At 33.0% G+C, this 27,953-nt stretch overlaps 7 long non-coding RNA genes across 8 annotated transcripts; 1 reads left to right on the top strand and 6 right to left on the bottom strand.

Annotated features, from left to right (window-relative positions):
* Positions 1 to 86: 86 nt before the first annotated feature.
* Positions 87 to 27,953, top strand: LOC123668220. 2 transcript variants are annotated; one of them, XR_006745527.1, is made up of 8 exons: positions 87 to 661; positions 4,585 to 4,810; positions 8,209 to 8,434; positions 11,850 to 12,075; positions 15,448 to 15,673; positions 19,081 to 19,306; positions 22,724 to 22,949; positions 26,324 to 27,953. It is a non-coding gene; the product is annotated as an uncharacterized LOC123668220 (long non-coding RNA). The 2 variants fall into 2 exon arrangements; XR_006745526.1 differs by lacking the exon at positions 87 to 661 and having other exon boundaries at positions 4,236 to 4,810.
* Positions 5,830 to 7,324, bottom strand: LOC123668229. The gene is made up of 2 exons (XR_006745535.1): positions 7,085 to 7,324; positions 5,830 to 6,425 (listed from the first exon to the last, which is right to left on the bottom strand). It is a non-coding gene; the product is annotated as an uncharacterized LOC123668229 (long non-coding RNA).
* On the bottom strand, positions 9,453 to 11,144 carry LOC123668226. Its single transcript, XR_006745532.1, has 2 exons — positions 10,708 to 11,144; positions 9,453 to 10,048 (listed from the first exon to the last, which is right to left on the bottom strand). It is a non-coding gene; the product is annotated as an uncharacterized LOC123668226 (long non-coding RNA).
* Positions 13,461 to 14,559, bottom strand: LOC123668231. The gene is made up of 2 exons (XR_006745537.1): positions 14,320 to 14,559; positions 13,461 to 13,658 (listed from the first exon to the last, which is right to left on the bottom strand). It is a non-coding gene; the product is annotated as an uncharacterized LOC123668231 (long non-coding RNA).
* Positions 16,693 to 18,187, bottom strand: LOC123668228. Its single transcript, XR_006745534.1, has 2 exons — positions 17,948 to 18,187; positions 16,693 to 17,288 (listed from the first exon to the last, which is right to left on the bottom strand). It is a non-coding gene; the product is annotated as an uncharacterized LOC123668228 (long non-coding RNA).
* LOC123668223 lies at positions 20,326 to 22,065 on the bottom strand. Its single transcript, XR_006745529.1, has 2 exons — positions 21,581 to 22,065; positions 20,326 to 20,921 (listed from the first exon to the last, which is right to left on the bottom strand). It is a non-coding gene; the product is annotated as an uncharacterized LOC123668223 (long non-coding RNA).
* Positions 24,335 to 25,432, bottom strand: LOC123668230. Its single transcript, XR_006745536.1, has 2 exons — positions 25,193 to 25,432; positions 24,335 to 24,532 (listed from the first exon to the last, which is right to left on the bottom strand). It is a non-coding gene; the product is annotated as an uncharacterized LOC123668230 (long non-coding RNA).

Genomic DNA, 27,953 nt, shown 5'->3' with positions numbered 1-27,953 from the left:
TTATATTTATGTTATACTTACTATTATATAATTATTTGCTTATTACTACAACAACATTTACACTTAACGCAGTACCCAGACCACGGCTAACATCTGTATGGCCAATACAAATGTTTGTCATGTGCGGGGATCGAACCCGCAACCGTCAGCGCGACAGCCACAGTCCGGTACTGTGGCCGTTGCGCCAACGCTTTGTCAAAAAATATCGTGTAAAACTCGTACGTATGTTACATAAACGTCAAGTTGTTTGACGTTTTTATATGTCGATTTGATGTCAACTTCAAAAACTGTCAGTCTAAATTTTATTTTTATATTTTATATTATTTCGATCGTATCTCTTTATTAAATTGACATCAAATTGCATAAAATAATTCCGACAATATCGGAATCATATACAAATTACAAGATTCCGCTTTAACGTTTTTTCTTTTTCAGATTTCCTGAGCGTGGCGTTGCCGAGCAATGACAGCGGCCTGAGGCAGGCGGCCGGCTGCCCGGGTACAGCGGGTCTCCGTGCTGCCGACGCCGCAGCAACGCCTTTATAGTGACTTTATGTGTGTTTATTAAGTGTACATTGTTTAGTGCGATATTATGTCAAATAGTTTTAAAACAACCGATGCATCTCAACCGGAACTTTTCTCGTGTCCAGAACGAGCTAACGGTAGGTCGTTTAGAGGCCGCGAAGGCTTAAAAATTCACACCGCCCGTTGCCACGGCGATCCATTAGTGCATTCATCGCCTATTTTAACCGATCCTTCGTCGACCGTAACCAGTGTTAATAATTCGGTTCCATTTGAAAAATTGATTTCGAAATTTCACCAAAATATCCCGATCGTTAAACGAGTCCCTAGAGGAGCGAGGATGTCTCTAGCTAGATAGATCTCTATCAACTGTGATTAAAAAGTGTATTTCGGACGCTGATTCGGCCTGGTAAAATCTTTTATATTTTCTTACGAATTTTTACACGTTGATAAAACCAAAAATAGTTCTTTATCAACCAAATTAAAGCAGAATAGCTTATTAGACATTCCGATTATCACTCCTAAAAACCCACGACCTTTATATTCCGACTCTAGTAAAATTATTGAAAATAAAGCAATGGATGGAGATCTCGAGAATGCAGCTCGCATTCTTTTCTCTAGTGATTATTTAATTAATGATTACGGAATTATTTAATGATTTGTACCAAAACTATCGGTAAATATTTAGTTTTTAAGGTGTGAATTGTAAATAGGTACCTATAATGTTTAATAAACTATTGTTATTCAGTTGTTGTACGTAAAATCTAACAAATTGGTATTTTGACGAATAGATAGATAGATATGTTAAAAAAAGTGGTCTCCGAGACACGGCTTGATTTTTTTTTTATTTCAGCTACTATATTTATTTTAATATTTTGCATTTAAACCTAAATTCTGGGATAATAAAACATAGCGGGGTGTTCTTTTTATTTCTGTAATTTCTCATCTTAATTGTACCTACCTATTTATTTATTACATTATTTTAATTACTATAATTTTCATTATTCTTAATTCTAGAACATTTTACTCATACATATTTATATGTCAGCAAAAGCACTGTCGTACGGAATTAGTAAGGAATTTATAAACAACAGATGCACATCGTTCGATATTCAACTACCCTCATTTATTATATTACTCGAATTGTTCTGACGTGTATAAAACGAATAGTGCAACCGCCGCTAAGGCAGTCTTGGCTCTAGCTTGGCACGATGCACTTGTTGTATCCTGCTAGTAGCTTAACCTAGACTCATTCGATAATTAATTTGTGCATACGAATTAATTGTTACATATTATGGCGAATAACTCGAGCAGTGAAGGTGAGCGTTGATGCGCATCCCAAAGGAGATCTCCTTAAACCTACACCTGGGTCGCAAGTCCTAGGCACTGTTCTGAGTTACTCCCTATGCCACACGATAGATTGGATCGGATCACATTACAATTTTGTTATAATCATTTTAAGTACTACCTACATAGTATTGTAAAGAGTGCGAGTATAACCTACGCCCGCGCCCTGCGAATATAGAAAAGGACCTTCCAATCAGTCGAAAGACTACATATATGTTTTACTTACTATTATGTATATATTTATTTACTTATTACTACGACAACGCTTACACTTAACGTAGTAGTATCCAGAGCACGGCTAAACGTGCTCTCCGAGGCGCGGTTTTAATGTTTTTATTTTTTATCTAAGCTATTATATTTATTTTAATATTTTTCATTTAACCTAAGTTATGGGATAGTAAAACAAAGCGGGGTTTCCTTTTTGTTCTATTTATTTATTACATGATTTATGAATTATTGTGAGAGGCCTTTTCTTTTTATTTACATCTTATTTTCTTAATTCTAATACATTTTATTTAGTCATTTATTTATTTATACACTTTACAGAGTTTCAGTTTTAACGATGTTTATTATCATTACCTTACTAACTTATTCTACTAAATTTGTGTGCTAATAGTATTATTTATATCTCTCTTTTTATTTTCTCTTCAACTCCTTTGGTTTTCTTTTTCTATCGATCTACATAATATATTCAGAGAGAAGAGTATTTCAACAATTTTATGTCTTTGATTTTCCTCGTTTTCCCAGCCTTTTTATATATTCTTGTAAAATGACTTTGGAGAGTTGTTGATTTTATGTCGATTTTCTAATGGATAAAGTTGTGTCTAAAACTTGATTAATCGCAGAATTTTAATGCCTCTTCGTTTACTTCTATCGACCGTCTTAGTTCATTATTTATATATTCTTCTGAAATAATGGTATTTTTGCTGAAAAAAAAAAAAGAAATATTTCTATTTTTCAGAGAGAAAATTTTATTATTTATCAATACATTTCAGACTACGAGTATGTGTTTCATTTTAACTATTGACTGTCTTCGTGTTAATTGAATCAGCCGTTTCAACTATTAGTCTCTAAGCTTTTACGTTTAGAAATAAACACTTGTACCGACTTATATTGTCATTTTAATATTCCCGATAATTTGGTGACGTTACAGGCGCCATGCTCACGAAGCGTGGCGTATGTTAGCTGTATGCCTTGAATGGCCCCTTTAAATCTGCAACTGCTGCCAACGTTTAGAGAGGGGTAATCAATTTGATATAATATTTTTAAAAAGCTTTTAAGAAAAAAATTTTTGAAACTATAGTGTAGTTAGTAAGCTTTTTTTTTATTGCCTCTAGTCCTAATGAAAAATATATAGAAAATTTTTGTAGGAGTGAAAAACTCAAATGATAATATTGGCATAGATACGTAGGTGTATATATTGGTAGATATCTATCTATTTTTATCAAAGGCGATGCTTTTTCGATAGGATCCTAATATTCCATCATATAAGTATATGTATATCCTCTCGAACCAAGCAAAGAACTTGTACGAGTGGATATGAAATTACCTCGAAAGGTCAGAAGCAATACTGTGAATACGTACCTATCGTGTGACGCGCCAACCCCTTCAGTTCATCTATTTAACTCGCAACGTTCTCGCCGATAGCCTGACTTACGTCTTTGCTTAAACCGGCAACGCTCTCGGTTGTAGATGATTTTTCACTATCGATACCGTCACCGAATATTCCATCTCAGCTAGTGTTTTGGCGCTTGATAATTTTTTTAATGGTTCATACGCCTCGTCTCCCATGACCGCTATTAAAGAAGGTAATTTTAGTCCGTCGTTGATATTACCCTCACCTTAAAATTCATTAATTTCCAGGCGTTCTATGCATAATGACCACGATCCCCTCTTCACGTCGAATTCCGCAACTTTTCCGACATTTTTGACACACGTAGATAAAATAAATACTCGACTCCGCCGTGGTGTATCGAGGAAAATAATACTAATTGCTTGATAGGAATTGTAGATAAAATTTAGTCAAGCCTCAAACCAATTTTCTCTCCATTTGTCAATGTCAATATCTTACTTTTTAATATTTCATATTTATTAGCGACCTAACATAAACAAGCAATAATAATTCTAGCCAGCGTTCGAACAATGTTTGTCCCATACATTACCGAAGTTTCACCAACGGAAAAAATTAATATGCAAAAAAAAAAAAAAAAAATAGAAGAAAAAAAAATTCAATGTTAAATTATTATTTTCTTATTTCTTAATTCTAATACCTGAATTTTTCTTATATTTATGTTATACTTACTATTATATAATTATTTGCTTATTACTACAACAACATTTACACTTAACGCAGTACCCAGACCACGGCTAACATCTGTATGGCCAATACAAATGTTTGTCATGTGCGGGGATCGAACCCGCAACCGTCAGCGCGACAGCCACAGTCCGGTACTGTGGCCGTTGCGCCAACGCTTTGTCAAAAAATATCGTGTAAAACTCGTACGTATGTTACATAAACGTCAAGTTGTTTGACGTTTTTATATGTCGATTTGATGTCAACTTCAAAAACTGTCAGTCTAAATTTTATTTTTATATTTTATATTATTTCGATCGTATCTCTTTATTAAATTGACATCAAATTGCATAAAATAATTCCGACAATATCGGAATCATATACAAATTACAAGATTCCGCTTTAACGTTTTTTCTTTTTCAGATTTCCTGAGCGTGGCGTTGCCGAGCAATGACAGCGGCCTGAGGCAGGCGGCCGGCTGCCCGGGTACAGCGGGTCTCCGTGCTGCCGACGCCGCAGCAACGCCTTTATAGTGACTTTATGTGTGTTTATTAAGTGTACATTGTTTAGTGCGATATTATGTCAAATAGTTTTAAAACAACCGATGCATCTCAACCGGAACTTTTCTCGTGTCCAGAACGAGCTAACGGTAGGTCGTTTAGAGGCCGCGAAGGCTTAAAAATTCACACCGCCCGTTGCCACGGCGATCCATTAGTGCATTCATCGCCTATTTTAACCGATCCTTCGTCGACCGTAACCAGTGTTAATAATTCGGTTCCATTTGAAAAATTGATTTCGAAATTTCACCAAAATATCCCGATCGTTAAACGAGTTAACTAGAGGAGCGAGGATGTCTCTAGCTAGATAGATCTCTATCAACTGTGATTAAAAAGTGTATTTCGGACACTGATTCGGCCTGGTAAAATCTTTTATATTTTCTTACGAATTTTTACACGTTGATAAAACCAAAAATAGTTCTTTATCAACCAAATTAAAGCAGAATAGCTTATTAGACATTCCGATTATCACTCCTAAAAACCCACGACCTTTATATTCCGACTCTAGTAAAATTATTGAAAATAAAGCAATGGATGGAGATCTCGAGAATGCAGCTCGCATTCTTTTCTCTAGTGATTATTTAATTAATGATTACGGAATTATTTAATGATTTGTACCAAAACTATCGGTAAATATTTAGTTTTTAAGGTGTGAATTGTAAATAGGTACCTATAATGTTTAATAAACTATTGTTATTCAGTTGTTGTACGTAAAATCTAACAAATTGGTATTTTGACGAATAGATAGATAGATATGTTAAAAAAAGTGGTCTCCGAGACACGGCTTGATTTTTTTTTTATTTCAGCTACTATATTTATTTTAATATTTTGCATTTAAACCTAAATTCTGGGATAATAAAACATAGCGGGGTGTTCTTTTTATTTCTGTAATTTCTCATCTTAATTGTACCTACCTATTTATTTATTACATTATTTTAATTACTATAATTTTCATTATTCTTAATTCTAGAACATTTTACTCATACATATTTATATGTTTTACTTACTATTATGTATATATTTATTTACTTATTACTACGACAACGCTTACACTTAACGTAGTAGTATCCAGAGCACGGCTAAACGTGCTCTCCGAGGCGCGGTTTTAATGTTTTTATTTTTTATCTAAGCTATTATATTTATTTTAATATTTTTCATTTTACCTAAGTTATGGGATAGTAAAACAAAGCGGGGTTTCCTTTTTGTTCTATTTATTTATTACATGATTTATGAATTATTGTGAGAGGCCTTTTCTTTTTATTTACATCTTATTTTCTTAATTCTAATACATTTTATTTAGTTATTTATTTATTTATACACTTTACAGAGTTTCAGTTTTAACGATGTTTATTATCATTACCTTACTAACTTATTCTACTAAATTTGTGTGCTAATAGTATTATTTATATCTCTCTTTTTATTTTCTCTTCAACTCCTTTGGTTTTCTTTTTCTATCGATCTACATAATATATTCAGAGAGAAGAGTATTTCAACAATTTTATGTCTTTGATTTTCCCCGTTTTCCCAGCCTTTTTATATATTCTTGTAAAATGACTTTGGAGAGTTGTTGGTTTTATGTCGATTTTCTAATGGATAAAGTTGTGTCTAAAACTTGATTAATCGCAGAATTTTAATGCCTCTTCGTTTACTTCTATCGACCGTCTTAGTTCATTATTTATATATTCTTCTGAAATAATGGTATTTTTGCTGAAAAAAAAAAAAAAGAAATATTTCTATTTTTCAGAGAGAAAATTTTATTATTTATCAATACATTTCAGACTACGAGTATGTGTTTCATTTTAACTATTGACTGTCTTCGTGTTAATTGAATCAGCCGTTTCAACTATTAGTCTCTAAGCTTTTACGTTTAGAATAAACACTTGTACCGACTTATATTGTCATTTTAATATTCCCGATAATTTGGTGACGTTACAGGCGCCATGCTCACGAAGCGTGGCGTATGTTAGCTGTATGCCTTGAATGGCCCCTTTAAATCTGCAACTGCTGCCAACGTTTAGAGAGGGGTAATCAATTTGATATAATATTTTTAAAAAGCTTTTAAGAAAAAAATTTTTGAAACTATAGTGTAGTTAGTAAGCTTTTTTTTTATTGCCTCTAGTCCTAATGAAAAATATATAGAAAATTTTTGTAGGAGTGAAAAACTCAAATGATAATATTGGCATAGATACGTAGGTGTATATATTGGTAGATATCTATCTATTTTTATCAAAGGCGATGCTTTTTCGATAGGATCCTAATATTCCATCATATAAGTATATGTATATCCTCTCGAACCAAGCAAAGAACTTGTACGAGTGGATATGAAATTACCTCGAAAGGTCAGAAGCAATACTGTGAATACGTACCTATCGTGTGACGCGCCAACCCCTTCAGTTCATCTATATAACTCGCAACGTTCTCGCCGATAGCCTGACTTACGTCTTTGCCTAAACCGGCAACGCTCTCGGTTGTAGATGATTTTTCACTATCGATACCGTCACCGAATATTCCATCTCAGCTAGTGTTTTGGCGCTTGATAATTTTTTTAATGGTTCATACGCCTCGTCTCCCATGACCGCTATTAAAGAAGGTAATTTTAGTCCGTCGTTGATATTACCCTCACCTTAAAATTCATCAATTTCCAGGCGTTCTATGCATAATGACCACGATCCCCTCTTCACGTCGAATTCCGCAACTTTTCCGACATTTTTGACACACGTAGATAAAATAAATACTCGACTCCGCCGTGGTGTATCGAGGAAAATAATACTAATTGCTTGATAGGAATTGTAGATAAAATTTAGTCAAGCCTCAAACCAATTTTCTCTCCATTTGTCAATGTCAATATCTTACTTTTTAATATTTCATATTTATTAGCGACCTAACATAAACAAGCAATAATAATTCTAGCCAGCGTTCGAACAATGTTTGTCCCATACATTACCGAAGTTTCACCAACGGAAAAAATTAATATGCAAAAAAAAAATAGAAGAAAAAAAAATTCAATGTGAAATTATTATTTTCTTATTTCTTAATTCTAATACCTGAATTTTTCTTATATTTATGTTATACTTACTATTATATAATTATTTGCTTATTACTACAACAACATTTACACTTAACGCAGTACCCAGACCACGGCTAACATCTGTATGGCCAATACAAATGTTTGTCATGTGCGGGGATCGAACCCGCAACCGTCAGCGCGACAGCCACAGTCCGGTACTGTGGCCGTTGCGCCAACGCTTTGTCAAAAAATATCGTGTAAAACTCGTACGTATGTTACATAAACGTCAAGTTGTTTGACGTTTTTATATGTCGATTTGATGTCAACTTCAAAAACTGTCAGTCTAAATTTTATTTTTATATTTTATATTATTTCGATCGTATCTCTTTATTAAATTGACATCAAATTGCATAAAATAATTCCGACAATATCGGAATCATATACAAATTACAAGATTCCGCTTTAACGTTTTTTCTTTTTCAGATTTCCTGAGCGTGGCGTTGCCGAGCAATGACAGCGGCCTGAGGCAGGCGGCCGGCTGCCCGGGTACAGCGGGTCTCCGTGCTGCCGACGCCGCAGCAACGCCTTTATAGTGACTTTATGTGTGTTTATTAAGTGTACATTGTTTAGTGCGATATTATGTCAAATAGTTTTAAAACAACCGATGCATCTCAACCGGAACTTTTCTCGTGTCCAGAACGAGCTAACGGTAGGTCGTTTAGAGGCCGCGAAGGCTTAAAAATTCACACCGCCCGTTGCCACGGCGATCCATTAGTGCATTCATCGCCTATTTTAACCGATCCTTCGTCGACCGTAACCAGTGTTAATAATTCGGTTCCATTTGAAAAATTGATTTCGAAATTTCACCAAAATATCCCGATCGTTAAACGAGTCCCTAGAGGAGCGAGGATGTCTCTAGCTAGATAGATCTCTATCAACTGTGATTAAAAAGTGTATTTCGGACACTGATTCGGCCTGGTAAAATCTTTTATATTTTCTTACGAATTTTTACACGTTGATAAAACCAAAAATAGTTCTTTATCAACCAAATTAAAGCAGAATAGCTTATTAGACATTCCGATTATCACTCCTAAAAACCCACGACCTTTATATTCCGACTCTAGTAAAATTATTGAAAATAAAGCAATGGATGGAGATCTCGAGAATGCAGCTCGCATTCTTTTCTCTAGTGATTATTTAATTAATGATTACGGAATTATTTAATGATTTGTACCAAAACTATCGGTAAATATTTAGTTTTTAAGGTGTGAATTGTAAATAGGTACCTATAATGTTTAATAAACTATTGTTATTCAGTTGTTGTACGTAAAATCTAACAAATTGGTATTTTGACGAATAGATAGATAGATATGTTAAAAAAAGTGGTCTCCGAGACACGGCTTGATTTTTTTTTTATTTCAGCTACTATATTTATTTTAATATTTTGCATTTAAACCTAAATTCTGGGATAATAAAACATAGCGGGGTGTTCTTTTTATTTCTGTAATTTCTCATCTTAATTGTACCTACCTATTTATTTATTACATTATTTTAATTACTATAATTTTCATTATTCTTAATTCTAGAACATTTTACTCATACATATTTATATGTTTTACTTACTATTATGTATATATTTATTTACTTATTACTACGACAACGCTTACACTTAACGTAGTAGTATCCAGAGCACGGCTAAACGTGCTCTCCGAGGCGCGGTTTTGATGTTTTTATTTTTTATCTAAGCTATTATATTTATTTTAATATTTTTCATTTTACCTAAGTTATGGGATAGTAAAACAAAGCGGGGTTTCCTTTTTGTTCTATTTATTTATTACATGATTTATGAATTATTGTGAGAGGCCTTTTCTTTTTATTTACATCTTATTTTCTTAATTCTAATACATTTTATTTAGTTATTTATTTATTTATACACTTTACAGAGTTTCAGTTTTAACGATGTTTATTATCATTACCTTACTAACTTATTCTACTAAATTTGTGTGCTAATAGTATTATTTATATCTCTCTTTTTATTTTCTCTTCAACTCCTTTGGTTTTCTTTTTCTATCGATCTACATAATATATTCAGAGAGAAGAGTATTTCAACAATTTTATGTCTTTGATTTTCCCCGTTTTCCCAGCCTTTTTATATATTCTTGTAAAATGACTTTGGAGAGTTGTTGGTTTTATGTCGATTTTCTAATGGATAAAGTTGTGTCTAAAACTTGATTAATCGCAGAATTTTAATGCCTCTTCGTTTACTTCTATCGACCGTCTTAGTTCATTATTTATATATTCTTCTGAAATAATGGTATTTTTGCTGAAAAAAAAAAAAAAAGAAATATTTCTATTTTTCAGAGAGAAAATTTTATTATTTATCAATACATTTCAGACTACGAGTATGTGTTTCATTTTAACTATTGACTGTCTTCGTGTTAATTGAATCAGCCGTTTCAACTATTAGTCTCTAAGCTTTTACGTTTAGAATAAACACTTGTACCGACTTATATTGTCATTTTAATATTCCCGATAATTTGGTGACGTTACAGGCGCCATGCTCACGAAGCGTGGCGTATGTTAGCTGTATGCCTTGAATGGCCCCTTTAAATCTGCAACTGCTGCCAACGTTTAGAGAGGGGTAATCAATTTGATATAATATTTTAAAAAAGCTTTAAAGAAAAAAATTTGTGAAATTACAGTGTAGTTAGTAAGCTTTTTTTTATTGCCTCTAGTCCTAATGAAAAATATATAGAAAATTTTTGTAGGAGTGAAAAACTCAAATGATAATATTGGCATAGATACGTAGGTGTATATATTGGTAGATATCTATCTATTTTTATCAAAGGCGATGCTTTTTCGATAGGATCCTAATATTCCATCATATAAGTATATGTATATCCTCTCGAACCAAGCAAAGAACTTGTACGAGTGGATATGAAATTACCTCGAAAGGTCAGAAGCAATACTGTGAATACGTACCTATCGTGTGACGCGCCAACCCCTTCAGTTCATCTATATAACTCGCAACGTTCTCGCCGATAGCCTGACTTACGTCTTTGCCTAAACCGGCAACGCTCTCGGTTGTAGATGATTTTTCACTATCGATACCGTCACCGAATATTCCATCTCAGCTAGTGTTTTGGCGCTTGATAATTTTTTTAATGGTTCATACGCCTCGTCTCCCATGACCGCTATTAAAGAAGGTAATTTTAGTCCGTCGTTGATATTACCCTCACCTTAAAATTCATTAATTTCCAGGCGTTCTATGCATAATGACCACGATCCCCTCTTCACGTCGAATTCCGCAACTTTTCCGACATTTTTCCGACATTTTTGACACACGTAGATAAAATAAATACTCGACTCCGCCGTGGTGTATCGAGGAAAATAATACTAATTGCTTGATAGGAATTGTAGATAAAATTTAGGCAAGCCTCAAACCAATTTTCTCTCCATTTGTCAATGTCAATATCTTACTTTTTAATATTTCATATTTATTAGCGACCTAACATAAACAAGCAATAATAATTCTAGCCAGCGTTCGAACAATGTTTGTCCCATACATTACCGAAGTTTCACCAACGGAAAAAATTAATATGCAAAAAAAAAAAAAAAAATAGAAGAAAAAAAAATTCAATGTGAAATTATTATTTTCTTATTTCTTAATTCTAATACCTGAATTTTTCTTATATTTATGTTATACTTACTATTATATAATTATTTGCTTATTACTACAACAACATTTACACTTAACGCAGTACCCAGACCACGGCTAACATCTGTATGGCCAATACAAATGTTTGTCATGTGCGGGGATCGAACCCGCAACCGTCAGCGCGACAGCCACAGTCCGGTACTGTGGCCGTTGCGCCAACGCTTTGTCAAAAAATATCGTGTAAAACTCGTACGTATGTTACATAAACGTCAAGTTGTTTGACGTTTTTATATGTCGATTTGATGTCAACTTCAAAAACTGTCAGTCTAAATTTTATTTTTATATTTTATATTATTTCGATCGTATCTCTTTATTAAATTGACATCAAATTGCATAAAATAATTCCGACAATATCGGAATCATATACAAATTACAAGATTCCGCTTTAACGTTTTTTCTTTTTCAGATTTCCTGAGCGTGGCGTTGCCGAGCAATGACAGCGGCCTGAGGCAGGCGGCCGGCTGCCCGGGTACAGCGGGTCTCCGTGCTGCCGACGCCGCAGCAACGCCTTTATAGTGACTTTATGTGTGTTTATTAAGTGTACATTGTTTAGTGCGATATTATGTCAAATAGTTTTAAAACAACCGATGCATCTCAACCGGAACTTTTCTCGTGTCCAGAACGAGCTAACGGTAGGTCGTTTAGAGGCCGCGAAGGCTTAAAAATTCACACCGCCCGTTGCCACGGCGATCCATTAGTGCATTCATCGCCTATTTTAACCGATCCTTCGTCGACCGTAACCAGTGTTAATAATTCGGTTCCATTTGAAAAATTGATTTCGAAATTTCACCAAAATATCCCGATCGTTAAACGAGTTAACTAGAGGAGCGAGGATGTCTCTAGCTAGATAGATCTCTATCAACTGTGATTAAAAAGTGTATTTCGGACACTGATTCGGCCTGGTAAAATCTTTTATATTTTCTTACGAATTTTTACACGTTGATAAAACCAAAAATAGTTCTTTATCAACCAAATTAAAGCAGAATAGCTTATTAGACATTCCGATTATCACTCCTAAAAACCCACGACCTTTATATTCCGACTCTAGTAAAATTATTGAAAATAAAGCAATGGATGGAGATCTCGAGAATGCAGCTCGCATTCTTTTCTCTAGTGATTATTTAATTAATGATTACGGAATTATTTAATGATTTGTACCAAAACTATCGGTAAATATTTAGTTTTTAAGGTGTGAATTGTAAATAGGTACCTATAATGTTTAATAAACTATTGTTATTCAGTTGTTGTACGTAAAATCTAACAAATTGGTATTTTGACGAATAGATAGATAGATATGTTAAAAAAAGTGGTCTCCGAGACACGGCTTGATTTTTTTTTTATTTCAGCTACTATATTTATTTTAATATTTTGCATTTAAACCTAAATTCTGGGATAATAAAACATAGCGGGGTGTTCTTTTTATTTCTGTAATTTCTCATCTTAATTGTACCTACCTATTTATTTATTACATTATTTTAATTACTATAATTTTCATTATTCTTAATTCTAGAACATTTTACTCATACATATTTATATGTTTTACTTACTATTATGTATATATTTATTTACTTATTACTACGACAACGCTTACACTTAACGTAGTAGTATCCAGAGCACGGCTAAACGTGCTCTCCGAGGCGCGGTTTTAATGTTTTTATTTTTTCATTTTACCTAAGTTATGGGATAGTAAAACAAAGCGGGGTTTCCTTTTTGTTCTATTTATTTATTACATGATTTATGAATTATTGTGAGAGGCCTTTTCTTTTTATTTACATCTTATTTTCTTAATTCTAATACATTTTATTTAGTTATTTATTTATTTATACACTTTACAGAGTTTCAGTTTTAACGATGTTTATTATCATTACCTTACTAACTTATTCTACTAAATTTGTGTGCTAATAGTATTATTTATATCTCTCTTTTTATTTTCTCTTCAACTCCTTTGGTTTTCTTTTTCTATCGATCTACATAATATATTCAGAGAGAAGAGTATTTCAACAATTTTATGTCTTTGATTTTCCCCGTTTTCCCAGCCTTTTTATATATTCTTGTAAAATGACTTTGGAGAGTTGTTGGTTTTATGTCGATTTTCTAATGGATAAAGTTGTGTCTAAAACTTGATTAATCGCAGAATTTTAATGCCTCTTCGTTTACTTCTATCGACCGTCTTAGTTCATTATTTATATATTCTTCTGAAATAATGGTATTTTTGCTGGAAAAAAAAAAAAAAAGAAATATTTCTATTTTTCAGAGAGAAAATTTTATTATTTATCAATACATTTCAGACTACGAGTATGTGTTTCATTTTAACTATTGACTGTCTTCGTGTTAATTGAATCAGCCGTTTCAACTATTAGTCTCTAAGCTTTTACGTTTAGAATAAACACTTGTACCGACTTATATTGTCATTTTAATATTCCCGATAATTTGGTGACGTTACAGGCGCCATGCTCACGAAGCGTGGCGTATGTTAGCTGTATGCCTTGAATGGCCCCTTTAAATCTGCAACTGCTGCCAACGTTTAGAGAGGGGTAATCAATTTGATATAATATTTTTAAAAAGCTTTTAAGAAAAAAATTTTTGAAACTATAGTGTAGTTAGTAAGCTTTTTTTTTATTGCCTCTAGTCCTAATGAAAAATATATAGAAAATTTTTGTAGGAGTGAAAAACTCAAATGATAATATTGGCATAGATACGTAGGTGTATATATTGGTAGATATCTATCTATTTTTATCAAAGGCGATGCTTTTTCGATAGGATCCTAATATTCCATCATATAAGTATATGTATATCCTCTCGAACCAAGCAAAGAACTTGTACGAGTGGATATGAAATTACCTCGAAAGGTCAGAAGCAATACTGTGAATACGTACCTATCGTGTGACGCGCCAACCCCTTCAGTTCATCTATATAACTCGCAACGTTCTCGCCGATAGCCTGACTTACGTCTTTGCCTAAACCGGCAACGCTCTCGGTTGTAGATGATTTTTCACTATCGATACCGTCACCGAATATTCCATCTCAGCTAGTGTTTTGGCGCTTGATAATTTTTTTAATGGTTCATACGCCTCGTCTCCCATGACCGCTATTAAAGAAGGTAATTTTAGTCCGTCGTTGATATTACCCTCACCTTAAAATTCATTAATTTTCAGGCGTTCTATGCATAATGACCACGATCCCCTCTTCACGTCGAATTCCGACATTTTTCCGACATTTTTGACACACGTAGATAAAATAAATACTCGACTCCGCCGTGGTGTATCGAGGAAAATAATACTAATTGCTTGATAGGAATTGTAGATAAAATTTAGTCAAGCCTCAAACCAATTTTCTCTCCATTTGTCAATGTCAATATCTTACTTTTTAATATTTCATATTTATTAGCGACCTAACATAAACAAGCAATAATAATTGTAGCCAGCGTTCGAACAATGTTTGTCCCATACATTACCGAAGTTTCACCAACGGAAAAAATTAATATGCAAAAAAAAAAAAAATAGAAGAAAAAAAAATTCAATGTGAAATTATTATTTTCTTATTTCTTAATTCTAATACCTGAATTTTTCTTATATTTATGTTATACTTACTATTATATAATTATTTGCTTATTACTACAACAACATTTACACTTAACGCAGTACCCAGACCACGGCTAACATCTGTATGGCCAATACAAATGTTTGTCATGTGCGGGGATCGAACCCGCAACCGTCAGCGCGACAGCCACAGTCCGGTACTGTGGCCGTTGCGCCAACGCTTTGTCAAAAAATATCGTGTAAAACTCGTACGTATGTTACATAAACGTCAAGTTGTTTGACGTTTTTATATGTCGATTTGATGTCAACTTCAAAAACTGTCAGTCTAAATTTTATTTTTATATTTTATATTATTTCGATCGTATCTCTTTATTAAATTGACATCAAATTGCATAAAATAATTCCGACAATATCGGAATCATATACAAATTACAAGATTCCGCTTTAACGTTTTTTCTTTTTCAGATTTCCTGAGCGTGGCGTTGCCGAGCAATGACAGCGGCCTGAGGCAGGCGGCCGGCTGCCCGGGTACAGCGGGTCTCCGTGCTGCCGACGCCGCAGCAACGCCTTTATAGTGACTTTATGTGTGTTTATTAAGTGTACATTGTTTAGTGCGATATTATGTCAAATAGTTTTAAAACAACCGATGCATCTCAACCGGAACTTTTCTCGTGTCCAGAACGAGCTAACGGTAGGTCGTTTAGAGGCCGCGAAGGCTTAAAAATTCACACCGCCCGTTGCCACGGCGATCCATTAGTGCATTCATCGCCTATTTTAACCGATCCTTCGTCGACCGTAACCAGTGTTAATAATTCGGTTCCATTTGAAAAATTGATTTCGAAATTTCACCAAAATATCCCGATCGTTAAACGAGTTAACTAGAGGAGCGAGGATGTCTCTAGCTAGATAGATCTCTATCAACTGTGATTAAAAAGTGTATTTCGGACACTGATTCGGCCTGGTAAAATCTTTTATATTTTCTTACGAATTTTTACACGTTGATAAAACCAAAAATAGTTCTTTATCAACCAAATTAAAGCAGAATAGCTTATTAGACATTCCGATTATCACTCCTAAAAACCCACGACCTTTATATTCCGACTCTAGTAAAATTATTGAAAATAAAGCAATGGATGGAGATCTCGAGAATGCAGCTCGCATTCTTTTCTCTAGTGATTATTTAATTAATGATTACGGAATTATTTAATGATTTGTACCAAAACTATCGGTAAATATTTAGTTTTTAAGGTGTGAATTGTAAATAGGTACCTATAATGTTTAATAAACTATTGTTATTCAGTTGTTGTACGTAAAATCTAACAAATTGGTATTTTGACGAATAGATAGATAGATATGTTAAAAAAAGTGGTCTCCGAGACACGGCTTGATTTTTTTTTTATTTCAGCTACTATATTTATTTTAATATTTTGCATTTAAACCTAAATTCTGGGATAATAAAACATAGCGGGGTGTTCTTTTTATTTCTGTAATTTCTCATCTTAATTGTACCTACCTATTTATTTATTACATTATTTTAATTACTATAATTTTCATTATTCTTAATTCTAGAACATTTTACTCATACATATTTATATGTTTTACTTACTATTATGTATATATTTATTTACTTATTACTACGACAACGCTTACACTTAACGTAGTAGTATCCAGAGCACGGCTAAACGTGCTCTCCGAGGCGCGGTTTTAATGTTTTTATTTTTTATCTAAGCTATTATATTTATTTTAATATTTTTCATTTTACCTAAGTTATGGGATAGTAAAACAAAGCGGGGTTTCCTTTTTGTTCTATTTATTTATTACATGATTTATGAATTATTGTGAGAGGCCTTTTCTTTTTATTTACATCTTATTTTCTTAATTCTAATACATTTTATTTAGTTATTTATTTATTTATACACTTTACAGAGTTTCAGTTTTAACGATGTTTATTATCATTACCTTACTAACTTATTCTACTAAATTTGTGTGCTAATAGTATTATTTATATCTCTCTTTTTATTTTCTCTTCAACTCCTTTGGTTTTCTTTTTCTATCGATCTACATAATATATTCAGAGAGAAGAGTATTTCAACAATTTTATGTCTTTGATTTTCCCCGTTTTCCCAGCCTTTTTATATATTCTTGTAAAATGACTTTGGAGAGTTGTTGGTTTTATGTCGATTTTCTAATGGATAAAGTTGTGTCTAAAACTTGATTAATCGCAGAATTTTAATGCCTCTTCGTTTACTTCTATCGACCGTCTTAGTTCATTATTTATATATTCTTCTGAAATAATGGTATTTTTGCTGAAAAAAAAAAAAAAGAAATATTTCTATTTTTCAGAGAGAAAATTTTATTATTTATCAATACATTTCAGACTACGAGTATGTGTTTCATTTTAACTATTGACTGTCTTCGTGTTAATTGAATCAGCCGTTTCAACTATTAGTCTCTAAGCTTTTACGTTTAGAATAAACACTTGTACCGACTTATATTGTCATTTTAATATTCCCGATAATTTGGTGACGTTACAGGCGCCATGCTCACGAAGCGTGGCGTATGTTAGCTGTATGCCTTGAATGGCCCCTTTAAATCTGCAACTGCTGCCAACGTTTAGAGAGGGGTAATCAATTTGATATAATATTTTTAAAAAGCTTTTAAGAAAAAAATTTTTGAAACTATAGTGTAGTTAGTAAGCTTTTTTTTTATTGCCTCTAGTCCTAATGAAAAATATATAGAAAATTTTTGTAGGAGTGAAAAACTCAAATGATAATATTGGCATAGATACGTAGGTGTATATATTGGTAGATATCTATCTATTTTTATCAAAGGCGATGCTTTTTCGATAGGATCCTAATATTCCATCATATAAGTATATGTATATCCTCTCGAACCAAGCAAAGAACTTGTACGAGTGGATATGAAATTACCTCGAAAGGTCAGAAGCAATACTGTGAATACGTACCTATCGTGTGACGCGCCAACCCCTTCAGTTCATCTATATAACTCGCAACGTTCTCGCCGATAGCCTGACTTACGTCTTTGCCTAAACCGGCAACGCTCTCGGTTGTAGATGATTTTTCACTATCGATACCGTCACCGAATATTCCATCTCAGCTAGTGTTTTGGCGCTTGATAATTTTTTTAATGGTTCATACGCCTCGTCTCCCATGACCGCTATTAAAGAAGGTAATTTTAGTCCGTCGTTGATATTACCCTCACCTTAAAATTCATCAATTTCCAGGCGTTCTATGCATAATGACCACGATCCCCTCTTCACGTCGAATTCCGCAACTTTTCCGACATTTTTGACACACGTAGATAAAATAAATACTCGACTCCGCCGTGGTGTATCGAGGAAAATAATACTAATTGCTTGATAGGAATTGTAGATAAAATTTAGTCAAGCCTCAAACCAATTTTCTCTCCATTTGTCAATGTCAATATCTTACTTTTTAATATTTCATATTTATTAGCGACCTAACTTAAACAAGCAATAATAATTCTAGCCAGCGTTCGAACAATGTTTGTCCAATACATTACCGAAGTTTCACCAACGGAAAAAATTAAAATGAAAAAAAAAAAAAAAAAAAATAGAAGAAAAAAAAATTCAATGTGAAATTATTATTTTCTTATTTCTTAATTCTAATACCTGAATTTTTCTTATATTTATGTTATACTTACTATTATATAATTATTTGCTTATTACTACAACAACATTTACACTTAACGCAGTACCCAGACCACGGCTAACATCTGTATGGCCAATACAAATGTTTGTCATGTGCGGGGATCGAACCCGCAACCGTCAGCGCGACAGCCACAGTCCGGTACTGTGGCCGTTGCGCCAACGCTTTGTCAAAAAATATCGTGTAAAACTCGTACGTATGTTACATAAACGTCAAGTTGTTTGACGTTTTTATATGTCGATTTGATGTCAACTTCAAAAACTGTCAGTCTAAATTTTATTTTTATATTTTATATTATTTCGATCGTATCTCTTTATTAAATTGACATCAAATTGCATAAAATAATTCCGACAATATCGGAATCATATACAAATTACAAGATTCCGCTTTAACGTTTTTTCTTTTTCAGATTTCCTGAGCGTGGCGTTGCCGAGCAATGACAGCGGCCTGAGGCAGGCGGCCGGCTGCCCGGGTACAGCGGGTCTCCGTGCTGCCGACGCCGCAGCAACGCCTTTATAGTGACTTTATGTGTGTTTATTAAGTGTACATTGTTTAGTGCGATATTATGTCAAATAGTTTTAAAACAACCGATGCATCTCAACCGGAACTTTTCTCGTGTCCAGAACGAGCTAACGGTAGGTCGTTTAGAGGCCGCGAAGGCTTAAAAATTCACACCGCCCGTTGCCACGGCGATCCATTAGTGCATTCATCGCCTATTTTAACCGATCCTTCGTCGACCGTAACCAGTGTTAATAATTCGGTTCCATTTGAAAAATTGATTTCGAAATTTCACCAAAATATCCCGATCGTTAAACGAGTTAACTAGAGGAGCGAGGATGTCTCTAGCTAGATAGATCTCTATCAACTGTGATTAAAAAGTGTATTTCGGACACTGATTCGGCCTGGTAAAATCTTTTATATTTTCTTACGAATTTTTACACGTTGATAAAACCAAAAATAGTTCTTTATCAACCAAATTAAAGCAGAATAGCTTATTAGACATTCCGATTATCACTCCTAAAAACCCACGACCTTTATATTCCGACTCTAGTAAAATTATTGAAAATAAAGCAATGGATGGAGATCTCGAGAATGCAGCTCGCATTCTTTTCTCTAGTGATTATTTAATTAATGATTACGGAATTATTTAATGATTTGTACCAAAACTATCGGTAAATATTTAGTTTTTAAGGTGTGAATTGTAAATAGGTACCTATAATGTTTAATAAACTATTGTTATTCAGTTGTTGTACGTAAAATCTAACAAATTGGTATTTTGACGAATAGATAGATAGATATGTTAAAAAAAGTGGTCTCCGAGACACGGCTTGATTTTTTTTTTATTTCAGCTACTATATTTATTTTAATATTTTGCATTTAAACCTAAATTCTGGGATAATAAAACATAGCGGGGTGTTCTTTTTATTTCTGTAATTTCTCATCTTAATTGTACCTACCTATTTATTTATTACATTATTTTAATTACTATAATTTTCATTATTCTTAATTCTAGAACATTTTACTCATACATATTTATATGTTTTACTTACTATTATGTATATATTTATTTACTTATTACTACGACAACGCTTACACTTAACGTAGTAGTATCCAGAGCACGGCTAAACGTGCTCTCCGAGGCGCGGTTTTAATGTTTTTATTTTTTATCTAAGCTATTATATTTATTTTAATATTTTTCATTTTACCTAAGTTATGGGATAGTAAAACAAAGCGGGGTTTCCTTTTTGTTCTATTTATTTATTACATGATTTATGAATTATTGTGAGAGGCCTTTTCTTTTTATTTACATCTTATTTTCTTAATTCTAATACATTTTATTTAGTTATTTATTTATTTATACACTTTACAGAGTTTCAGTTTTAACGATGTTTATTATCATTACCTTACTAACTTATTCTACTAAATTTGTGTGCTAATAGTATTATTTATATCTCTCTTTTTATTTTCTCTTCAACTCCTTTGGTTTTCTTTTTCTATCGATCTACATAATATATTCAGAGAGAAGAGTATTTCAACAATTTTATGTCTTTGATTTTCCCCGTTTTCCCAGCCTTTTTATATATTCTTGTAAAATGACTTTGGAGAGTTGTTGGTTTTATGTCGATTTTCTAATGGATAAAGTTGTGTCTAAAACTTGATTAATCGCAGAATTTTAATGCCTCTTCGTTTACTTCTATCGACCGTCTTAGTTCATTATTTATATATTCTTCTGAAATAATGGTATTTTTGCTGAAAAAAAAAAAAAAGAAATATTTCTATTTTTCAGAGAGAAAATTTTATTATTTATCAATACATTTCAGACTACGAGTATGTGTTTCATTTTAACTATTGACTGTCTTCGTGTTAATTGAATCAGCCGTTTCAACTATTAGTCTCTAAGCTTTTACGTTTAGAATAAACACTTGTACCGACTTATATTGTCATTTTAATATTCCCGATAATTTGGTGACGTTACAGGCGCCATGCTCACGAAGCGTGGCGTATGTTAGCTGTATGCCTTGAATGGCCCCTTTAAATCTGCAACTGCTGCCAACGTTTAGAGAGGGGTAATCAATTTGATATAATATTTTTAAAAAGCTTTTAAGAAAAAAATTTTTGAAACTATAGTGTAGTTAGTAAGCTTTTTTTTTATTGCCTCTAGTCCTAATGAAAAATATATAGAAAATTTTTGTAGGAGTGAAAAACTCAAATGATAATATTGGCATAGATACGTAGGTGTATATATTGGTAGATATCTATCTATTTTTATCAAAGGCGATGCTTTTTCGATAGGATCCTAATATTCCATCATATAAGTATATGTATATCCTCTCGAACCAAGCAAAGAACTTGTACGAGTGGATATGAAATTACCTCGAAAGGTCAGAAGCAATACTGTGAATACGTACCTATCGTGTGACGCGCCAACCCCTTCAGTTCATCTATATAACTCGCAACGTTCTCGCCGATAGCCTGACTTACGTCTTTGCCTAAACCGGCAACGCTCTCGGTTGTAGATGATTTTTCACTATCGATACCGTCACCGAATATTCCATCTCAGCTAGTGTTTTGGCGCTTGATAATTTTTTTAATGGTTCATACGCCTCGTCTCCCATGACCGCTATTAAAGAAGGTAATTTTAGTCCGTCGTTGATATTACCCTCACCTTAAAATTCATTAATTTCCAGGCGTTCTATGCATAATGACCACGATCCCCTCTTCACGTCGAATTCCGCAACTTTTCCGACATTTTTCCGACATTTTTGACACACGTAGATAAAATAAATACTCGACTCCGCCGTGGTGTATCGAGGAAAATAATACTAATTGCTTGATAGGAATTGTAGATAAAATTTAGTCAAGCCTCAAACCAATTTTCTCTCCATTTGTCAATGTCAATATCTTCCTTTTTAATATTTCATATTTATTAGCGACCTAACATAAACAAGCAATAATAATTCTAGCCAGCGTTCGAACAATGTTTGTCCCATACATTACCGAAGTTTCACCAACGGAAAAAATTAATATGCAAAGAAAAAAAAAAAAAATAGAAGAAAAAAAAATTCAATGTGAAATTATTATTTTCTTATTTCTTAATTCTAATACCTGAATTTTTCTTATATTTATGTTATACTTACTATTATATAATTATTTGCTTATTACTACAACAACATTTACACTTAACGCAGTACCCAGACCACGGCTAACATCTGTATGGCCAATACAAATGTTTGTCATGTGCGGGGATCGAACCCGCAACCGTCAGCGCGACAGCCACAGTCCGGTACTGTGGCCGTTGCGCCAACGCTTTGTCAAAAAATATCGTGTAAAACTCGTACGTATGTTACATAAACGTCAAGTTGTTTGACGTTTTTATATGTCGATTTGATGTCAACTTCAAAAACTGTCAGTCTAAATTTTATTTTTATATTTTATATTATTTCGATCGTATCTCTTTATTAAATTGACATCAAATTGCATAAAATAATTCCGACAATATCGGAATCATATACAAATTACAAGATTCCGCTTTAACGTTTTTTCTTTTTCAGATTTCCTGAGCGTGGCGTTGCCGAGCAATGACAGCGGCCTGAGGCAGGCGGCCGGCTGCCCGGGTACAGCGGGTCTCCGTGCTGCCGACGCCGCAGCAACGCCTTTATAGTGACTTTATGTGTGTTTATTAAGTGTACATTGTTTAGTGCGATATTATGTCAAATAGTTTTAAAACAACCGATGCATCTCAACCGGAACTTTTCTCGTGTCCAGAACGAGCTAACGGTAGGTCGTTTAGAGGCCGCGAAGGCTTAAAAATTCACACCGCCCGTTGCCACGGCGATCCATTAGTGCATTCATCGCCTATTTTAACCGATCCTTCGTCGACCGTAACCAGTGTTAATAATTCGGTTCCATTTGAAAAATTGATTTCGAAATTTCACCAAAATATCCCGATCGTTAAACGAGTTAACTAGAGGAGCGAGGATGTCTCTAGCTAGATAGATCTCTATCAACTGTGATTAAAAAGTGTATTTCGGACACTGATTCGGCCTGGTAAAATCTTTTATATTTTCTTACGAATTTTTACACGTTGATAAAACCAAAAATAGTTCTTTATCAACCAAATTAAAGCAGAATAGCTTATTAGACATTCCGATTATCACTCCTAAAAACCCACGACCTTTATATTCCGACTCTAGTAAAATTATTGAAAATAAAGCAATGGATGGAGATCTCGAGAATGCAGCTCGCATTCTTTTCTCTAGTGATTATTTAATTAATGATTACGGAATTATTTAATGATTTGTACCAAAACTATCGGTAAATATTTAGTTTTTAAGGTGTGAATTGTAAATAGGTACCTATAATGTTTAATAAACTATTGTTATTCAGTTGTTGTACGTAAAATCTAACAAATTGGTATTTTGACGAATAGATAGATAGATATGTTAAAAAAAGTGGTCTCCGAGACACGGCTTGATTTTTTTTTTATTTCAGCTACTATATTTATTTTAATATTTTGCATTTAAACCTAAATTCTGGGATAATAAAACATAGCGGGGTGTTCTTTTTATTTCTGTAATTTCTCATCTTAATTGTACCTACCTATTTATTTATTACATTATTTTAATTACTATAATTTTCATTATTCTTAATTCTAGAACATTTTACTCATACATATTTATATGTTTTACTTACTATTATGTATATATTTATTTACTTATTACTACGACAACGCTTACACTTAACGTAGTAGTATCCAGAGCACGGCTAAACGTGCTCTCCGAGGCGCGGTTTTAATGTTTTTATTTTTTCATTTTACCTAAGTTATGGGATAGTAAAACAAAGCGGGGTTTCCTTTTTGTTCTATTTATTTATTACATGATTTATGAATTATTGTGAGAGGCCTTTTCTTTTTATTTACATCTTATTTTCTTAATTCTAATACATTTTATTTAGTTATTTATTTATTTATACACTTTACAGAGTTTCAGTTTTAACGATGTTTATTATCATTACCTTACTAACTTATTCTACTAAATTTGTGTGCTAATAGTATTATTTATATCTCTCTTTTTATTTTCTCTTCAACTCCTTTGGTTTTCTTTTTCTATCGATCTACATAATATATTCAGAGAGAAGAGTATTTCAACAATTTTATGTCTTTGATTTTCCCCGTTTTCCCAGCCTTTTTATATATTCTTGTAAAATGACTTTGGAGAGTTGTTGGTTTTATGTCGATTTTCTAATGGATAAAGTTGTGTCTAAAACTTGATTAATCGCAGAATTTTAATGCCTCTTCGTTTACTTCTATCGACCGTCTTAGTTCATTATTTATATATTCTTCTGAAATAATGGTATTTTTGCTGGAAAAAAAAAAAAAAGAAATATTTCTATTTTTCAGAGAGAAAATTTTATTATTTATCAATACATTTCAGACTACGAGTATGTGTTTCATTTTAACTATTGACTGTCTTCGTGTTAATTGAATCAGCCGTTTCAACTATTAGTCTCTAAGCTTTTACGTTTAGAATAAACACTTGTACCGACTTATATTGTCATTTTAATATTCCCGATAATTTGGTGACGTTACAGGCGCCATGCTCACGAAGCGTGGCGTATGTTAGCTGTATGCCTTGAATGGCCCCTTTAAATCTGCAACTGCTGCCAACGTTTAGAGAGGGGTAATCAATTTGATATAATATTTTTAAAAAGCTTTTAAGAAAAAAATTTTTGAAACTATAGTGTAGTTAGTAAGCTTTTTTTTTATTGCCTCTAGTCCTAATGAAAAATATATAGAAAATTTTTGTAGGAGTGAAAAACTCAAATGATAATATTGGCATAGATACGTAGGTGTATATATTGGTAGATATCTATCTATTTTTATCAAAGGCGATGCTTTTTCGATAGGATCCTAATATTCCATCATATAAGTATATGTATATCCTCTCGAACCAAGCAAAGAACTTGTACGAGTGGATATGAAATTACCTCGAAAGGTCAGAAGCAATACTGTGAATACGTACCTATCGTGTGACGCGCCAACCCCTTCAGTTCATCTATATAACTCGCAACGTTCTCGCCGATAGCCTGACTTACGTCTTTGCCTAAACCGGCAACGCTCTCGGTTGTAGATGATTTTTCACTATCGATACCGTCACCGAATATTCCATCTCAGCTAGTGTTTTGGCGCTTGATAATTTTTTTAATGGTTCATACGCCTCGTCTCCCATGACCGCTATTAAAGAAGGTAATTTTAGTCCGTCGTTGATATTACCCTCACCTTAAAATTCATTAATTTTCAGGCGTTCTATGCATAATGACCACGATCCCCTCTTCACGTCGAATTCCGACATTTTTCCGACATTTTTGACACACGTAGATAAAATAAATACTCGACTCCGCCGTGGTGTATCGAGGAAAATAATACTAATTGCTTGATAGGAATTGTAGATAAAATTTAGTCAAGCCTCAAACCAATTTTCTCTCCATTTGTCAATGTCAATATCTTACTTTTTAATATTTCATATTTATTAGCGACCTAACATAAACAAGCAATAATAATTGTAGCCAGCGTTCGAACAATGTTTGTCCCATACATTACCGAAGTTTCACCAACGGAAAAAATTAATATGCAAAAAAAAAAAAAAAAATAGAAGAAAAAAAAATTCAATGTGAAATTATTATTTTCTTATTTCTTAATTCTAATACCTGAATTTTTCTTATATTTATGTTATACTTACTATTATATAATTATTTGCTTATTACTACAACAACATTTACACTTAACGCAGTACCCAGACCACGGCTAACATCTGTATGGCCAATACAAATGTTTGTCATGTGCGGGGATCGAACCCGCAACCGTCAGCGCGACAGCCACAGTCCGGTACTGTGGCCGTTGCGCCAACGCTTTGTCAAAAAATATCGTGTAAAACTCGTACGTATGTTACATAAACGTCAAGTTGTTTGACGTTTTTATATGTCGATTTGATGTCAACTTCAAAAACTGTCAGTCTAAATTTTATTTTTATATTTTATATTATTTCGATCGTATCTCTTTATTAAATTGACATCAAATTGCATAAAATAATTCCGACAATATCGGAATCATATACAAATTACAAGATTCCGCTTTAACGTTTTTTCTTTTTCAGATTTCCTGAGCGTGGCGTTGCCGAGCAATGACAGCGGCCTGAGGCAGGCGGCCGGCTGCCCGGGTACAGCGGGTCTCCGTGCTGCCGACGCCGCAGCAACGCCTTTATAGTGACTTTATGTGTGTTTATTAAGTGTACATTGTTTAGTGCGATATTATGTCAAATAGTTTTAAAACAACCGATGCATCTCAACCGGAACTTTTCTCGTGTCCAGAACGAGCTAACGGTAGGTCGTTTAGAGGCCGCGAAGGCTTAAAAATTCACACCGCCCGTTGCCACGGCGATCCATTAGTGCATTCATCGCCTATTTTAACCGATCCTTCGTCGACCGTAACCAGTGTTAATAATTCGGTTCCATTTGAAAAATTGATTTCGAAATTTCACCAAAATATCCCGATCGTTAAACGAGTTAACTAGAGGAGCGAGGATGTCTCTAGCTAGATAGATCTCTATCAACTGTGATTAAAAAGTGTATTTCGGACACTGATTCGGCCTGGTAAAATCTTTTATATTTTCTTACGAATTTTTACACGTTGATAAAACCAAAAATAGTTCTTTATCAACCAAATTAAAGCAGAATAGCTTATTAGACATTCCGATTATCACTCCTAAAAACCCACGACCTTTATATTCCGACTCTAGTAAAATTATTGAAAATAAAGCAATGGATGGAGATCTCGAGAATGCAGCTCGCATTCTTTTCTCTAGTGATTATTTAATTAATGATTACGGAATTATTTAATGATTTGTACCAAAACTATCGGTAAATATTTAGTTTTTAAGGTGTGAATTGTAAATAGGTACCTATAATGTTTAATAAACTATTGTTATTCAGTTGTTGTACGTAAAATCTAACAAATTGGTATTTTGACGAATAGATAGATAGATATGTTAAAAAAAGTGGTCTCCGAGACACGGCTTGATTTTTTTTTTATTTCAGCTACTATATTTATTTTAATATTTTGCATTTAAACCTAAATTCTGGGATAATAAAACATAGCGGGGTGTTCTTTTTATTTCTGTAATTTCTCATCTTAATTGTACCTACCTATTTATTTATTACATTATTTTAATTACTATAATTTTCATTATTCTTAATTCTAGAACATTTTACTCATACATATTTATATGTTTTACTTACTATTATGTATATATTTATTTACTTATTACTACGACAACGCTTACACTTAACGTAGTAGTATCCAGAGCACGGCTAAACGTGCTCTCCGAGGCGCGGTTTTAATGTTTTTATTTTTTATCTAAGCTATTATATTTATTTTAATATTTTTCATTTTACCTAAGTTATGGGATAGTAAAACAAAGCGGGGTTTCCTTTTTGTTCTATTTATTTATTACATGATTTATGAATTATTGTGAGAGGCCTTTTCTTTTTATTTACATCTTATTTTCTTAATTCTAATACATTTTATTTAGTTATTTATTTATTTATACACTTTACAGAGTTTCAGTTTTAACGATGTTTATTATCATTACCTTACTAACTTATTCTACTAAATTTGTGTGCTAATAGTATTATTTATATCTCTCTTTTTATTTTCTCTTCAACTCCTTTGGTTTTCTTTTTCTATCGATCTACATAATATATTCAGAGAGAAGAGTATTTCAACAA

This window comes from Melitaea cinxia, chromosome 30, assembly GCF_905220565.1.
Source record: "Melitaea cinxia chromosome 30, ilMelCinx1.1, whole genome shotgun sequence".
In the NCBI taxonomy this organism is placed as follows: domain Eukaryota; kingdom Metazoa; phylum Arthropoda; class Insecta; order Lepidoptera; family Nymphalidae; genus Melitaea; species Melitaea cinxia.
Note: the sequence above shows the minus strand (reverse complement) of the source record. Positions and strands in the feature narration are given on the sequence as shown.